Here is a 15,274-nt window from a genome sequence, read left to right on the forward strand (position 1 = left end):
CGTTCCCTCTCTTTACTGCACAACATTCCCTCTCTTTACTGCAGAACGTTCCCTCTCTTTACTGCACAACGTTCCCTCTCTTTACTGCACAACATTCCCTCAACGTTCCCTCTCTTTACTGCACAACGTTCCCTCTCTTTACTGCACAACGTTCCCTCTCTTTACTGCACAACGTTCCCTCTCTTTACTGCACAACGTTCCCTCTCTTTACTGCACAACGTTCCCTCTCTTTACTGCACAACGTTCCCTCTCTTTACTGTATAATGTTCTCACAACATCTTGTAATAGTGAGGCACAGCATTGTTGCAACGTTCTCTCTATTTACTATCCCAACATTTACTCTCTTTACTGACAACAGAACGTTTCACTATTCTCAATGTGTGCTAATGAAAATTCCCAGATCTTCCAGCTTTTTCTAGTTAGTCTGATTGATAGCCAGACAGACTCTTATAGAGAAGTTTAATATATTTCGTTTTCCCATTCTACCGAGTCTATATGTCCTCTCTCCCTGTCATGTGGTTGAAACCTCTGTCTGAACTGTGTGTCTGTTGTTTTAGCATTTCTGTCTGTTATGACCATTGTTTGACATGTGGTGTAGATTTAGTCTGGTAATGGCTGACCCAATGTAGTTGGGGTCAAAGTTTAAATGAAGGTTTAAGTGCATCTCAAGTACACAGGGAGGACTAGTTTCTCCTAATGTGACATTAGAGCCATTCAGAGCAGAGGTCAGTGGCCAGTCTGTGGATAGGAGACGGGAGGCTCTATTAATCGGCCCGGTGGCTGTGACTGCATCTCGTTGTCATAGAGACAGGACAAGACCGTGACAAGGCACTTCTCACCCCAAAATGGCCCAGTTTCGGCCTGCCTCTCTTGCTCCCGCTGTCTGAGAGAAAGACTCACGCACATTCACACACACACACACACACACACACACACACACACACACACACACACACACACACACACACACACACACACACACACACACACACACACACACACACACACACACACGAACATGCACAGACAGACAACTCATCAACTCATCCACCCACCTTCACTCCCAGTACCCTGCCTCCAGTCATTCAGTGCTGTTTGGCCTTCACATCCCAAAATGAATTAGGGCTTCTCTGTGTTCCCAGTCTGACTGCATCAGTGTCAGGGAGAGAGAGGGAAGGAGAGGAGAGGTCCTAACCTGTAGTGGCTGTCACTTGCAGACATCTGCGCTGTGAATCTAGAGCAGACTGGACAGAGAATAGAGAGTGACACCGGGGTTTTGAGGAGTGCTCAATGAAAGCTGTTTATACACATATGAATGTACTTAATTAAACTGTTAGAAAACGGTCTTGTTTATAAGCCATTTATAGGCGGAACTTCAAATATCTTTGAACATATTTATCTGTAGAAGATTCCATTTTGTCATGTTTATCTGTAGAAGATTCCATTTTGTCATGTTTATCTGTTGAAGAGTCCATTTTGTCATGTTTATCTGTAGAAGAGTCCATTTGTCATGTTTATCTGTAGAAGAGTCCATTTTGTCATGTTTATCTGTAGAAGAGTCCATTTTGGCATGTTTATCTGTAGAAGAGTCCATTTTGGCATGTTTATCTGTAGAAGAGTCCATTTTGGCATGTTTATCTGTAGAAGAGTCCATTCTGTCATGTTTATCTGTTGAAGAGTCCATTTTGTCATATTTATCTGTAGAAGAGTCCATTTTGTCATGTCTATCTGTAGAAGATTCCATTTGTCATGTTTATTTGTAGAAGAGTCCATTTTGTCATGTTTATCTGTAGAAGATTCCATTCTGTCATGTTTATCTGTAGAAGGGTCCATTTTGGCATTTTTATCTGTAGAAGAGTCCATTTGGGCATGTTTATCTGTAGAAGATTCCATTTTGTCATGTTTATCTGTAGAAGATTCCATTTTGGCATGTTTATCTGTTGAAGAGTCCATTTTGGCATGTTTATCTGTTGAAGAGTCCATTTTGGCATGTTTATCTGTAGAAGAGTCCATTTTGGCATGTTTATCTGTTGAAGAGTCCATTTTGTCATATTTATCTGTAGAAGATTCCATTTGTCATGTTTATCTGTAGAAGAGTCCATTTTGTCATGTTTATCTGTAGAAGATTCCATTTGTCATGTTTATCTGTTGAAGAATCCATTTTGTCATGTTTATCTGTAGAAGAGTCCATTTTGTCATGTTTATCTGTAGAAGAGTCCATTTTGTCATGTTTATCTGTTGAAGAGTCCATTTTGTCATGTTTATTTGTAGAAGAGTCCATTTTGTCATGTTTATCTGTAGAAGATTCCATTCTGTCATGTTTATCTGTAAAAGAGTCCATTTTGGCATTTTTATCTGTTGAAGAGTCCATTTTGTCATGTTTATTTGTAGAAGAGTCCATTTTGTCATGTTTATCTGTTGAAGAGTCCATTTTGTCATGTTTATTTGTAGAAGAGTCCATTTTGTCATGTTTATCTGTAGAAGATTCCATTCTGTCATGTTTATCTGTAGAAGAGTCCATTTTGGCATGTTTATCTGTTGAAGAGTCCATTTTGTCAAATTTATCTGTAGAAGATTCCATTTGTCATGTTTATCTGTAGAAGAGTCCATTTTGTCATGTTTATCTGTAGAAGAGTCCATTTTGGCATTTTTATCTGTAGAAGATTCCATTTGGGCATGTTTATCTGTAGAAGATTCCATTTTGTCATATTTATCTGTTGAAGAGTCCATTTTGTCATGTTTATCTGTAGACGAGTCCATTTTGTCATGTTTATCTGTAGAAGATTCCATTTTGGCATGTTTATCTGTAAAAGAGTCCATTTTGTCATGTTTATCTGTAGAAGAGTCCATTTTGTCATGTTTATCTGTAGAAGAGTCCATTTTGGCATGTTTATCTGTAGAAGAGTCCATTTTGGCATGTTTATCTGTTGAAGAATCCATTTTGTCATGTTTATCTGTTGAAGAGTCCATTTTGGCATGTTTATCTGTAGAAGAGTCCATTTTGGCATGTTTATCTGTTGAAGAGTCCATTTTGTCATATTTATCTGTAGAAGATTCCATTTGTCATGTTTATCTGTAGAAGAGTCCATTTTGTCATGTTTATCTGTAGAAGATTCCATTTGTCATGTTTATCTGTTGAAGAATCCATTTTGTCATGTTTATCTGTAGAAGAGTCCATTTTGTCATGTTTATCTGTAGAAGAGTCCATTTTGTCATGTTTATCTGTAGAAGAGTCCATTTTGTCATGTTTATCTGTAGAAGATTCCATTTGTCATGTTTATTTGTAGAAGAGTCCATTTTGTCATGTTTATCTGTAGAAGATTCCATTCTGTCATGTTTATCTGTTGAAGAGTCCATTTTGTCATGTTTATCTGTTGAAGAGTCCATTTTGTCATGTTTATCTGTAGAAGAGTCCATTTTGTCATGTTTATCTGTAGAAGATTCCATTTTGTCATGTTTATCTGTAGAAGGGTCCATTTTGGCATGTTTATCTGTAGAAGAGTCCATTTTGGCATGTTTATCTGTAGAAGAGTCCATTTTGTCATGTTTATCTGTTGAAGAGTCCATTTTGGCATGTTTATCTGTAGAAGAGTCCATTTTGGCATGTTTATCTGTTGAAGAGTCCATTTTGTCATGTTTATCTGTAGACGAGTCCATTTTGTCATGTTTATCTGTAGAAGATTCCATTTTGTCATATTTATCTGTTGAAGAGTCCATTTTGTCTTGTTTATCTGTAGAAGAGTCATGTTCTCATATGTCTTTACTTAAAGTTGTGTCTTTGATGGCTCAATTTATTGACTTAAGCTATGAGATTAATTATGAAGCTCCCTCTCATCATAATCCCCAACAGACAGCTATCCAACACACACACACACACACACACACACACACACACACACACACACACACACACACACACACAGCTAACCACACCATCCCCTATAAATTCATCCTATGTTTATTACCAACAGGGGAAACTTCCTATCCACACTATATACACAGCCATATCCACGACCATCATGATCGTTAAAATCTAATCAGAGCCAGTTGAACATAAGGAAGTGAGATCTTCTATGATCCACGTCCTCTCAGAGCTTCTCCTCTCCCCTCTCGGACCTTTCCTATAGAGTGGTTCAACCATCTGATAGTCATCTGGACCTACAGCAGAGTAGCAGATCAGTCTAGACCCTAACACACACACACACACACAATACTTCCAACTCCAGACGCCCAAGCCTTCAGAAGACAACCAGAGACGCCATCCCCGTTCCCCATTGACAGCTAGAGACTGACTGAAAGGCTGAAAGTAAAGCTTCATGAGGAAAAAAAAGTACTTTGTCGCCACTTTACGTTTTTTAAGTAGGCAATTTTCGTAGGCGCGCGCCTCAATCGATGTCTAAACGGAAGACGTTTTAACGAGACACCATACCTGGGGGGAGAAAGACGCCGTGAGGACTTTTAGCTCTGGGAGCGATCATCGACGGGGATAATGAGAGAGAGAGAGAGAGAGGGAGTGGGGAAGAGAAAGATGGAGACAGAAAGAGATTAAGAGAGAGAGACAGAGAGGAGGAGAGATACATAGAGAGAGTCAGAGAGTTGGTTCCAGTGTCTTCATGTCAATCTTCCATAACCATCTCCTCTTCTCAGTGACTGGGATCACTTAGTAAAGCAAACAGGCTCGCCGGCGCCCAGGTCTAGTCCACTCTGCTCCTCCTCTGAGACCTGGCGTGAAACTGGATGAGTGGAGAGAGGGAAAGAGGAAATTATATATAGACAAAGGCAGAGAGAGATAGGGTCAGCTTGGAAGACTACAGTCTCCAGCCACCTATACTAAATACTTGGTGTGCCAGAAAAGGAGAGATGAAGGATTTGCAGGGTCAGTCTACAGTCTCAGGCCTCTCATACAGAGAGAAAGGGTCAGTCTACAGTCTCAGGCCTCTCATACAGAGAGAAAGGGTCAGTCTACAGTCTCAGGCCTCTCATACAGAGAGAAAGGGTCAGTCTACAGTCTCAATCCTCTCATACAGAGAGAAATGGTCAGTCTACAGTCTCAGGCCTCTCATACAGAGAGAAAGGGTCAGTCTACAGTCTCAGTCCTCTCATACAGAGAGAAAGGGTCAGTCTACAGTCTCAGGCCTCTCATACAGAGAGAAAGGGTCAGTCTACAGTTTCAGTCCTCTCATACAGAGAGAAATGGTCAGTCTACAGTCTCAGGCCTCTCATACAGACATAAAGGGTCAGTCTACAGTCTCAGGCCTCTCATGGGGCGGCAGGGTAGCCTAGTGGTAAGAGCGTTGGACTAGTAACCGAAAGGTTGCAAGTTCAAATCCCCGAGCTGACAAGGTACAAATCTGTCGTTCTGCCTGCCCCTGAACAGGCAGTTAGCCCACTGTTCCTAGGCCGTCATTGACAATAAGAATTTGTTCTTAACTGACTTGCCTAGTTAAATAAAGGTTAAAAATAAAAAATAAAAAAAATAAAAAAAAAATAATGAGAGAAACGGTCAGTCTACAGTCTCAGGCCTCTCGTACAGAGAGAAAGGGTCCGTCTACATTCTCAGTCCTCTCATACATTGACTGAAAAAACTAGGCCAAGCTATCTTTTGCACACAAAAAATATGCTCCTTTCACTGTAAGTGCTCGAAGAATAGATGCTATTTGAGAAACTATTGAGACAAAGCCATTGACAGATGGGCTTGAATAGAAGCACAGGCAGGACAATCAGAGAGAATGGACAGAATGCTGGAGACTCAGAGCCAGCAAAGGGTGAAGGACTACTACGAAAACAGAAAAACAGAGAGCTCTGTGCACAGAAGTACTCAGTGTGAATGAATAGAGAGAGAAAGGGAGCGAGAGACCGCGAGAGAGGGAGGGAGAGAGTTTAGAGGGTCAGCGTGAAGACTCCAGTCTTCCATACTGAAGAGAAAGGGAGAAAGAATGGATGAAACAGGGAGGAGGCTTGTGAAGGAGGCTTGTGAGGGGCTGGAGAGGAGGGCTGCTTGTGCTAATGGGCAGCCGGAATGTCACAGTGGGTGACCCATTTACACAGGCCCCGGTCTCTCCCTCTCCTTCACAGCGCTAGCCTCAGTCTTATACAGCACCACAACAACCCTCAAGTGTTCTCGTCTGTGAAGCTGAAGAGGAGAGAATAGCTACTTTTCTGGTGCTTTTCCATCTAGACTTACCCTCACACCAGACTTACCCTCACACCACAATTACTCATTGTGTATTTATTATTACGTGTTTTACTTTCTATTGTTTCTCTATTTTATTTCTCTCTGCATTGTTGGGAAGGGCCTGTAAGTAAGCATTTCACTGTGAGTCTACACCTGTTGTTTACGAAGCATGTGATTATCCTTTTGTCTGGGTTAGCCCTCCTCTGACATGGACCTTATTGTCAATGACGCGCTAAAGGACTCAGTAGAGATCACCAGTCCACGCTAACGCCTCCTGCAACAGAGCGGTACAGGCCCTGACCTTCTCTTCCTCTCTAGCTCTATCTCTCTCTCTCTCTCTCTCTCTCTCTCTCTCTCTCTCTCTCTCTCTCTCTCTCTCTCGCTCTCTCTCTAGCTCTCTCTCTCTCTCTCCCCCAATCGTCCCTCCTTCACTGTTGATCGCCATTGTCAGATGTCTCTCTCCCTCTCTCTCCCCCCTTCCCTCTTTCTCTCTCTCCCTATTTCCCCTTCACTGTTGATGGCTATTGTCAGATGCAGTAGGCATGAAAGTAGCAATTTTACAGCCCAGGATTTCCAATAACATTTACCGGAGGCCCCCAGAACTAACACACGCGTGGCTGACTGGCTCTGTACCGTACCACCGAAGACGCTACAGCCTGTCTTGTCTGTCTTTCCTATTCCCTCTCTTTCTGTCCATCTCGGTCTCAGTCTCTCTCTCTCCTTGTCCGATGTCTCTCGCTCTTTCCTTCTCTCACTCTATCACTCCTTTTCTCTCTCTCCATCTGCCTCGCTCTCTCTCCGTCTTGTGTTAGGAGCGTCAGTCACTCGGAAGATAGGCGAAATAGATTCCATCCTCTCTCGCCTCTCTCCTCTTGTCTCGGTACGGGGTGTGTAAGGGCAAGGGTGTCTGCTTCAGTGCCTTCTGTAAAGTCAAAAGCCGATAGTAATGAAAAACACGCCTGTCTGTCTGTCTGTCCGTCTGCCTGGCTGCCTTTCCCAAGTCAAAGGACCCCTCCGTGTGAAATGGCACACAGAGTAGAAGGTCAAACATTGACTGTGCGGGCTCAGGATGTCACCCATGTCACAAAGATAGATGCCACCGTCCCACAATACCTGAGGAGCGATGCATCGTGTGTGTGTGTGTGTGTGTGTGTGTGTGTGTGTGTGTGTGTGTGTGTGTGTGTGTGTGTGTGTGTGTGTGTGTGTGTGTGTGTGTGTGTGTGTGTGTGTGTGTGTGTGTGTGTGCATGAACATAAGGTTTCTTACATTCATGATGATTCTATGTTCCAACCTTTCCACGGTCGTTCTGTTTATACACGTCAGCCCGAATGATTCACTTGTTTTTGGGAGTTTTCACTGTCAGTAGCTTCAAGTGGAGATCTGTGCATGTTTCCTTGTAAACATTTTACAATCATGTCCCTTTTGTTTGGACCTGGCAGAGCTGTAACAGTCATGGAAGCCTCTACACACACACACACACACACACACACACACACACACACACACACACACACACACCTCCCCCTTCCCTGCACAGTGTGACTGTAAATGCAAATAGAGGGTCAAACAGAGCTGTGCCCAACAACAGTACACTGTCTACTGGGCTCCACTTCAGTGGGTCCTCGTCCTGTGATGTTAGCTCTCCGTGCTGGATGCCTGTGTAAAATGTGATATGCGCGCTTCCACTAAATCTCCTATCATCGCTGTGGCATGCGCCCGTCCGGCGCGCGTGAGAAATGCAGTACTTTGAGATCGTCTCACCGTGGTTTTTATAGGACGTCTCAGCATGCTAGCAGATACACATAGACTTCCAGTCATTACGCTAATGCTCGTTAGCATTGCTTCGTGAAACTACCTCTAACTTCCTTTATACTGGACACAGAGACATACAAAATGGTATCAACAAGTTCATCTGACTCTGGGGAGGTAGATCAAGTGTCCCTTTAATCTACCAGGAGTAACCATGGCAATCTGCTTGTACGAACCAGGAATATCGCTGTTTGTTTGTTTGGGCATAGTGACGTCAACAGTGGATATCATTGAATGGAATCCCATTTCATGGTCTTGTCTTCGTAGCTGAGGTTATTTGGAATCCCGCTCTCGTGACTTAGAAGCTCAAATGTCGCCCTTTGACCTCGAGGATGTCCTCTCGGTCTAATGGCTACGACCCAAATCCCCCCGGTTACGCCTACTTCTTCTCTGTCGGAGGATAAACCAGGCTATTACACAGCGATCGAGTCTTACACTGATAAACGTTACATGAACACACAACGCAATTACCACAGAACAAGATATTTCATTTTCCCAGTGACATTGCACTTCATCATTCCGCCGTACATTTGACTGGAAGGTACAACCTCACACTTAAAAGCCTCAACTCTCCCTTCCAACATGTTATGTCCAGGAAATTCGTAATTTAAGAAAGATGACTCTCCTTCACTTGCCCCCCCCTTTAAAGCAATTACACAGTCTCTCTTTCCCTCCATCTCTCCAGTAGATAGATCAGTCACCCAGGCAGGATTAATGATGAAATATGATTCCCAAAATGGCACCCCATGTAGTGCACTACTTCTGACCAGGGCCTATAGGGCTCCGGTCAAAAGTAGTGCACTACATAGGGAATAGGGTGTGCCATTTGTGACGCATGCTCAGTCTTGCTCATCTTAACATCTGAGATGGCCGTTTAGTAACCGCTCATGTCTTACGTCTCGCGTCTCCCTTCCACCGTTTGAGAAATGACATTTCTTCTACCGTAAGTATTTCATCTTCTTCTTCTTTGTCCCCTTCTTCTTCTTCTTCTTCTCTCCCTCTACGGGGGTCCACAAGCATTGACGCTCCATTGATCCCACTCTAATGATTTCCCCTCTGAGTTGGTCAATATTTAAGCAGCACTTTGTACCCAGAGTAAAATCATAGACACCTGGGCTGATAAATGTCATAACCCGTTGATATTTATCTTTCATAAATAGCAGCGCGGTGCGACGGGGCGGCGTGTTTGGAGAGCCAGAGGGCTGGAGACTAATTCAGATATGAGATATGATCAGATTATTCCTTTCATCTGGTCAGGGTGGAATGACAGCAGGGGAGAGTACAGGGTTAAAGGCTGTGTCCGGTGGGAGAGTCCTATGGGGCCATGAGTTTTGTTCTGGTCTGGAAAGCCTCCTGGCCCTATACCGTACTACTGGTAGATAGATAGTTTGATGTAGTATGGGATTGGTAAGCCTTTGATTCTTGTAACTGGGCCAAATCTTGCCTAACTAACCTAGTTTCACCTAGTCATGTCCTGATATCCGCCTGCCTCTGGGAATGTGTGTGTGTGTGTGTGTGTGTGTGTGTGTGTGTGTGTGTGCGCGTTGCCTGTGAGGGTACTGAAGGGTACACAAGCTGTGTGGAAATTGAAAGGAACAACACCAGATTGACCTTGACTGGCCTTCTCTTGGAGAAATGACGAGCAAACACTCCCTCTTACCGACACACACCTGTCATCCTCCACCCCACACAAAGCCTGCCTCTGCTCTCTACAAAATAAGCTTTGTTCTCCATTTGGTGTGGGTCGGCGGGCAGAGAGGACGCTTTCGTCTTGTCGATGCCCAACAAAGAGCTCTCCGCCTGGGTGACAGTCGCTAAAGGTTAGACCTGTTCTCTGGAGGAGATGGAAGTGAAATTAGCTTCACGCACCACAACCCAGGCCCAAGGCCCCGCTCACGCCTACTTCTGGTTACAGCCAACCACAGGCTGCTGTGTGGTCCGACTCCAACCCTTGCGTTCCTCCTCTCTCTTCTTCTTTCTCTCCGTCGCTTACTTATATATCACCCCCCCTCACCTTCTCTCACGCTCAAAAACTCTCTCTCCCTTTCTCATGCTCACTCAATCTCTCCATCGCTCTCTCCATCCCTCCCTCTCATCGCCCTCTTCGCCACCTAACCCCACAGCCGGCGCCTTGGCGCGGACAACAAAGCTTGCGGAAATGCATGATGGGATTGGGATGACAGTGTGAAAGCTTTCCAAGAGGAGCCGTGGACAGGACCCAATGATGGGATCACTCGGGGTCTGGTCTGGCCAGGGCAATCTGGTCTGTGTTTAATGTATCTCTCCCTCCCTCCCTCTTTCTCTCTCTCTCTCCATCCACCCATCTGTCCAGCTAGCCAACCATCCAGCTAAACAATGACCAGATTTCTTGTTCCTGTCCACTCTAGAATCCCCTGATTGTTCTTACTTACATTTAGTTGGCTGAATATAACAATAACACTGTTTCTGAAGAACAACATTCATTCAGGAAAATAAATGCATAGAAAGTCATACTGTGTATAATCCTGACTCTGATAGAACAGCCTGTAAGTGATGTTCTTCAGAGTCTAGAACAGCCTGTAAGTGATGTTCTTCAGAGTCTAGACCAGCCTGTAAGTGATGTTCTTCAGAGTCTAGACCAGCCTGTAAGTGATGTTCTTCAGAGTCTAGACCAGCCTGTAAGTGATGTTCTTCAGAGTCTAGAACAGCCTGTAAGTGATGTTCTTCAGAGTCTAGACCAGCCTGTAAGTGATGTTCTTCAGAGTCTAGAACAGCCTGTAAGTGATGTTCTTCAGAGTCTAGAACAGCCTGTAAGTGATGTTCTTCAGAGTCTAGACCAGCCTGTAAGTGATGTTCTTCAGAGTCTAGAACAGCCTGTAAGTGATGTTCTTCAGAGTCTAGACCAGCCTGTAAGTGATGTTCTTCAGAGTCTAGAACAGCCTGTAAGTGATGTTCTTCAGAGTCTAGAACAGCCTGTAAGTGATGTTCTTCAGAGTCTAGAACAGCCTGTAAGTGATGGTCTTCAGAGTCTAGAACAGCCTGTAAGTGATGTTCTTCAGAGTCTAGAACAGCCTGTAAGTGATGGTTTTCAGAGTCTGGACCAGTGAAGTGATGGTCTTCAGAGTCTGGACCAGTGAAGTGATGTTCTTCAGAGTCTGGACCAGTGAAGTGATGGTCTTCAGAGTCTGGACCAGTGAAGTGATGTTCTTCAGAGTCTGGACCAGTGAAGTGATGTTCTTCAGAGTCTGGACCAGTGAAGTGATGTTCTTCAGAGTCTGGACCAGTGAAGTGATGTTCTTCAGGGTCTGGACCAGTGAAGTGATGTTCTTCAGAGTCTGGACCAGTGAAGTGATGTTCTTCAGAGTCTGGACCAGTGAAGTGATGTTCTTCAGAGTCTGGACCAGTGAAGTGATGTTCTTCAGAGTCTGGACCAGTGAAGTGATGTTCTTCAGAGTCTGGACCAGTGAAGTGATGTTCTTCAGAGTCGACCAGTGAAGTGATGTTCATCAGAGTCTGGACCAGTTAAGTGCCGTTGGACAAACTGACACCTGACATCTACCAAATGAGGCATGTCTTGGAATTGAACGGCAGGATGAATTGAAAAGTCAATAATGCATAGTACTCTATTGAAACCCAAAGAAAGGGAACCAGTTATATCTATTCTCCATCAATCGATGCACTTTCATGGTGATGTCGTTATTTGTTTGCATGTCATGTCCTTATTGAAGATATCAGAAGAGACATGGTGCATGTCCATCTCACTAGTAGGTCTCTCTGTATTGATAGTCCGTCAGATATATATCTCCCCCTCTCAGTCTGCCCCGCTGTTTTCAGTTCCACCCCATCCTCCATGCTCTCTCTCTCTCTCTCTCTCTCTGTGTCTCTGTCTCTCTCTCTCTCTCGCTCTTCAATCCTACTGTTGATAAAGAGAGAGGTAGAAGTATCACAAGGTGAAACATGACAGCTCGCTGGCGTTGTTGACAAATAACCTTTCCCGAAAATGCTCGTCAAAGCCTCAGAATGACGGCCCGCCGCTTTCAACGACTCGCCGCCTGTTTGAAATGTCAATTTATCATCTCGACTCGACGTCAGGCGCCGCACGCTCGACGTTCGCCGGGGATATTGGGTAAAGGATCGAGGAGGGAGATGCCAGTTATCATAAAGGCAGAAGTGAATACACACAGACACACACACACACACACACACACACAGACACACAGACGGACGGACATCTCTGAACTCCCGGTGTGATTTCTTCATTTAAAGAAGTGATGTTTTTATAAACGCCACCCGAGAGGGCTTTGAGTGGGAAGTCAACATTTTGGCACCAAACTCATTTTGGCGCTTGGCTTTTCCAGCTTCTCATTGTGGAAGAACTGTTTAAAATGCCTGATGCTTGACAGAGACTCTGACAGGATTTAAACCTGAATAGGCTTCAGCTGACAGCTCTGTGTATAGTGCCTCGTGTGCGTGTGTGTGTGTGTGTGCGTGTGTGTGCGTGTGTGTGTGTGTGTGTTTTCCTATACATCCTTCTATCAGTCAGTAATAAATCAACACCAGCGGCAGGCCCACAATCCTGTCTGTTTCAGGTGACCATGACTACGGAGGGTTTGGTGTGGTGGTGATTGCAACGGGACAGTGTTTATCAGACAGACAGAGGACATGTGGTAGCTGTTGTTGCAGAGAGTGTAAACACTGCGCTGCTCTTTGGGATTTTTGTTTTGGTTCAGCGGTGCGGAGACTGATGTCTTCCGTATGACACACTGAGGGACTGCGATCCCACCACTCTATCTCATGATACTCTGTCGTGTGTGTGTCTGTGTGTCTGTGTGTCTGTGTGTCTCTGTGTGTGTGTGTGTGTGTGTGTGTGTGTGTGTGTGTGTGTGTGTGTGTGTGTGTGTGTGTGTGTGTGTGTGTGTGTGTGTGTGTGTGTGTGTGTGCGCGCGCGCGTGCGACTTAGGATTTAGTTCCCTTTCCCTCCATTTCTTCAAACTAAAACTACCAGCATTGAGTGAGGGGTGTTTTAAATGTTACTACTGATCTTGTTTTTAAAGGAAGTTATATTTCCTGTATCTGTCCGTCACAGTAACATCTAAATAAAGTGGAGGTGAAGGGAATTACGTTCTTCTACCCTTCACAGTGGGTCTTTAACCATTTCTACTCACCTTACTCACCTTTAGTTCATCCTTAACCCTGAACTCTTAACTCTTCCCCTCCCACTGGTACACTTGGGGGGGGTTGTCCTGATCCTCCCCTCTCTCTCTCTCTCTCTCTCTCTCTCTCTCTCTCTCTCTCTCTCTCTCTCTCTCTCTCTCTCTCTCTCTCTCTCTCTCTCTCTCCTCAATTTCTCTCTCTCTTCTCAATTTCTCTCTCTCTCTCTTCTCAATTTCTCTCCTCAATTTCTCTCTCTCTCTCTCTCTCTCTCTCTCTCTCTCTCTCTCTCTCTCCTCCAATTCAATTCAAAGGGTTTTATTGGCATGGGAAACATATGTTTCACTCCATCTCCCCTCTTTCTTTCTTTCTCTCTCCCTCCCTCCCTCCTTTCTCTCTCTCTCTCTCATTTCAAAAGGTCACTGTATCTCCCCACAGCCATCAACCTCACCATTAAACACTGACACGGCCCTGAAGAAAAGAGTATAACAAAACAAGGTGGTTTAGATTATGAAAGCAGATAAGCAACTCAATCTCCCCTAGCCTTCATAAAGCCCTCTGGTCCAGCCAGGCGAAGGATGTCATCACACACACACACACACACACACATAAACGCAGACAGAGACACAGCAACGGCTATCACTCTCACCATTAGGAGCTGAACGGACCCGGGCTGTAATTTAGCTCCTGCCAACAAATCCTAATCAGATAGGCCTCTTAAAGTGTAGACACTAACCTAACTGAAGGGCATGTGTGTGACAGGGTGGAGACCCCCTGATGAATGACAGGCAGCAGTCCATCAGTCAGGGTTGGGTTTCAAAGGCAAGCCTCTCGTAAAGCCTGCATCTGTCTCCTCACATCTCATCCATCACACACACACGCACTCACGCACACACACACACACACACACACACACTGTTCCACTCACTCCCCCTAGACCTAGGCAGCCCGAGTCGGCTTATACCTTGGCCCCTCGCCTGGCCCTTCCCTTGGGCCATCTTGGGTCCTTCCCACCCTTCACTCTTCATGGGCCCTCTCTCGACTTCTCTCTGTCCATCTCTCTTGACTTCTCTCTGCCTGGGCATCCACGGTCAAAGGTTGAGTGGGTGGAGGCCTGGATCTCTGGATCCTGTCTGGCCTGCCTTGCTGGAGGGTTAGACGGTCTAGTCTACAGGGGTCAGTCAGGGTACTGTGTGTCAAGTAAAGGTCATCTAGGCAGGTTAACTGGGCTACGCTTGGTGCCATGTGTCATGTTAATGGTCTGTGTTGAAGAGCCAGTGAAAGGAGAGTGGATGGGAAGCCCTGCGGTGAGACGGATGCTCTCGGCTTCACTGGGGAACTGAACTCATGTCAAAAACATATGGCGCTGAAATGGATACATACTGAGCTCCGTGTAATGTGTGCTGTCGAGCGGTGTGAAGGAGCAGCTTTGTTTGTCTGTGTGTGTGGGGGGGGGGGGGGGGGGGGGGGGGTGTATGTGTTCCCCTGTGTGTCTACTTATTGGCCTTCCTCCATTTCTTTGACTGTTTTTAAATATTGCCTTCCCGATTTACCTGCTTTTGTCCACGTGCCATGTTATTCCAATGTATAAAAACATTTATAGCCAGACACACACACACACACACAGAGTCCTAGCGGAGAACAGCAGAGCTTGCCAAGTCAGCGCTGAGCGCTCAGAGGTGGGATCATCATGTTGGCTCTGTGTCTCGTCTCACATCTTATGGAGGAACGGCTAAATAATGCAAAGCTTCAATTAGGGCTCTTTGGGGGTCTTAACCAGCGCGGTTCCATTTAGACCCCCCTAATTCCACTGCAGTTAAACCCAGAGCTTGTAGCAATTCAGCCCCTTGGAGGAGAGAGGGAGAGAAGGAGGAGAAAAGAAGAGAGGGAGAGGGAAGAGAGGAGGTAAAAGGGAAGGGAGGAGGAGAGATTTTTCTTATTTTGTGCTGATTGCTTTCATTCAGTTCCAGGTCAGTGCTCAGGTTGTCGGAGGAAAATGGAAATCTAAACATTTCATGGCCGACATGTCGCTGTGACCCCGGGCTCATCCCTCTCTGTCTCGCTCTCTGTTTCTCTCTCTGTCTCACTCGCTCTCTTACTCTCACTCTCTCTCTCTCCGTATCTCTCTTTCTCTCTCTCTGTCTCTCTCTTTCTCTCTCT

This window comes from Salvelinus fontinalis, chromosome 42 (assembly GCF_029448725.1).
Source record: "Salvelinus fontinalis isolate EN_2023a chromosome 42, ASM2944872v1, whole genome shotgun sequence".
NCBI classification, from domain to species: domain Eukaryota; kingdom Metazoa; phylum Chordata; class Actinopteri; order Salmoniformes; family Salmonidae; genus Salvelinus; species Salvelinus fontinalis.